We start from the raw sequence: 2,500 nt of genomic DNA on the forward strand, positions 1-2,500 counted from the left end.
GACGGACTGCCACCACACCACTGTTACCTCAGAAAACCATTCAAAAAAATTAGTGCGTGCACCACTATTTTAATAGCATGCTAGTTGCAAATGCAGGGTCACAGTGCAGATCGAGTCACATTGATGTCAGATACAGCTCAAATACAAAGAAAAATGTGAGCAGTCAAGGCATAAAGATCAGATCTGAGAAAAAAAAGAAAAAAAATCAGAACTGGGTCACTTTCAGCCACTGTGTGTGAGTGGATCCACACAGTTTATAAAGCACCGCAGACCGCCTGTTGTTTTGCTGTAACAAAACAAAAACCCTTCTTGTATCAGCATAAAGAGTGACAGATGATTTCATTAAACCTGTTGTGTCTGCAGACTCTCAGCTGTCAAACCTCAGCTCTGTCTTGTTAGTAAAAGGCATGTGCACATGGCTGTTGCCCAAATATAGCAGCAGATCCTAAATAGTGTCCCTTGATTTCAGGGGTGTACAGCTTATATTAGATCTTAAATAAAATAATAATAATAATAAATAAATAAAATAAAATAATAAAATAAAAAAAATAATAATAAACGCTAACAATAATAATAATAATAATAATAATAATAATAATTAAAAAAACGCAATAGTAGCTTATTAACACTCCTGGAGATTTAATGATTTAATTTAATTTAATTTAGTGAAGGAGCAGTATGAATCACTTAAGTTATAATACAGTAATGCTGCCGGTGCATAACGTTAATGGACACAGCAAAAGCATGAAGATCCACTGCCATGATGCAGTCGGTTTATCTCATTTCCAGCTAAAAACTGGAGGTTTTACACCACTTACACAGAGAGGCGGATGAAAGCACAGCAATACCGTGCACCGACAGTGAAAATCTTTATTATCTATGTATGTGCGCGTTTGTCGTTTCATAAAAGACCTGCTAAAGCCTTACAGTCGTTAGTTATGTATAATTTTTTAAGAGCCAGCTCTGATTGGATCATGGCTTCCCCAAAAAACGGGTGGCCATCATTGACAGGCGGATATCTAAAAAATGAAAGTTTAGATCAAAGTCAAGGTCCTGACATTGCCTCCGCGACATTTTTTCGAAACAAACGTGAACTTTAGCACCGACACCTGAAGCCTATATCTCCACAAATCGAGTAATCGGTATATTTCTGGTTGTTTTTTGCGCCCTGCCCGCACGTCAGCGAACTTAGCTAAAGAGCTAGCTACCGTTAGCTCGTTAGCTCGTTAGCCTAGCAACCGGCTAGCTGGCTAGTCTTCTCGGCGCTGGCTCCACTTACAGGCTGAGCCGCTAACTAACACGTCAGAAAGTTTGGACAGCTAACAGTAACTTTGGCTTGTTAGATATTAGTATTCATCCACAGCTAAGCACCATATGTCAATTTACCTTTCGGCGGACCGGATATCGCATGTAATTATATGGAAATAATGTAATGTTTCTCCAAAATATGACTGCTGTCCACAAGTTCACTCCCCCTCGGTTGTTGTTTTGCTGACATATTAAAGTTATTTTTTGTACTGCCCTTACTGATTTGTCAATGTCACGGGAAGTCCCGCCTACCCGCGACGTGATTGGCTCAACCACACGCCAATCATTTGTTTCTCCTTCTTGTGTCTGTGCACCCAAACCAGCACGGCTCGTAACTTTGTGACCCGGTGGCCATGGCTGCAAGGGCTGAAATACAAGGAAAAAAACTGAGAAAAGAGCAAATAAACGGAGCCACCCTTTAGCATTACACTCACTCAAGTGCGTAAGACACTAATGGAGACATTGATCTTGGTAGCAGTTATTGGTTTTTGAAGATACGCGTTGTTTTAATTTGTTGCATGGCCAGAAAGTGAAAAGTCAGAGGAAGTGCTTTGGTGCGGCCATGCAACCTCACAAGTTTGTCTTTTGATATGAGGATTGAGTTTATTTGCAGAGCTTTTGTTTTACAGCTTTCTGTGCAACAACACACTGTGTTCATGCAAGGGCAAGCATTACTAAACATGCAGGAAGAAACCAGGATAGACAGATGAACCTCAGGTGATCTTCTGTCAGCAGGTTAACCCTCCTGTTATCTTTGGGGTCAATTTAAATACATGATTAGCATCATTGTAATTTAACGGGAACAAGAGGTTAAACATAAAATTACCATGATGATGTGTTTCCAGTGTTCCGTGCACATTTTGTATGCATCAGTGTTTCTGTTGGGTATCAGTTTGACCCCGGGCTGTTTCAGCTGTATGAAACATTTTACATACATTTGTTTTATTTGTTTTGGATGACACTGACGAAGTGCAACATGTCGTTTATAATCGGAAAGAAACTTCCCTCTGCTTTAGGGCCCTCACTTGACATAACCACACCTGCACGCGAGCCAGAGCCACTGTTACTTCATGTGACAGAAACAAGCCTCAATAATTGTAATGTAAACTCATGCATTACACATTGTTGCAGTTTTTTTTTTTTAATAATTTTAATCACACATTGCATTTGAATAACTCTAATTATGAATTAC

The 2,500-nt window shown here is 39.6% G+C and overlaps 1 protein-coding gene across 1 annotated transcript in view; it reads right to left on the reverse strand.

The window, feature by feature from the left end:
• The window catches only part of smarca2 (SWI/SNF related BAF chromatin remodeling complex subunit ATPase 2), a 63,038-nt gene extending 61,539 nt beyond the window's left edge, over positions 1-1,499 (reverse strand). The window contains exon 1 of the mRNA XM_030059595.1: positions 1,387-1,499. The gene's annotated coding sequence lies outside the window, so the exon portion shown is untranslated. The remainder of the gene's footprint in view (positions 1-1,386) is intronic.
• Positions 1,500-2,500: the final 1,001 nt, after the last annotated feature.

This window comes from Myripristis murdjan, chromosome 9 (genome assembly GCF_902150065.1).
Source record: "Myripristis murdjan chromosome 9, fMyrMur1.1, whole genome shotgun sequence".
Lineage (NCBI taxonomy): Eukaryota > Metazoa > Chordata > Actinopteri > Holocentriformes > Holocentridae > Myripristis > Myripristis murdjan.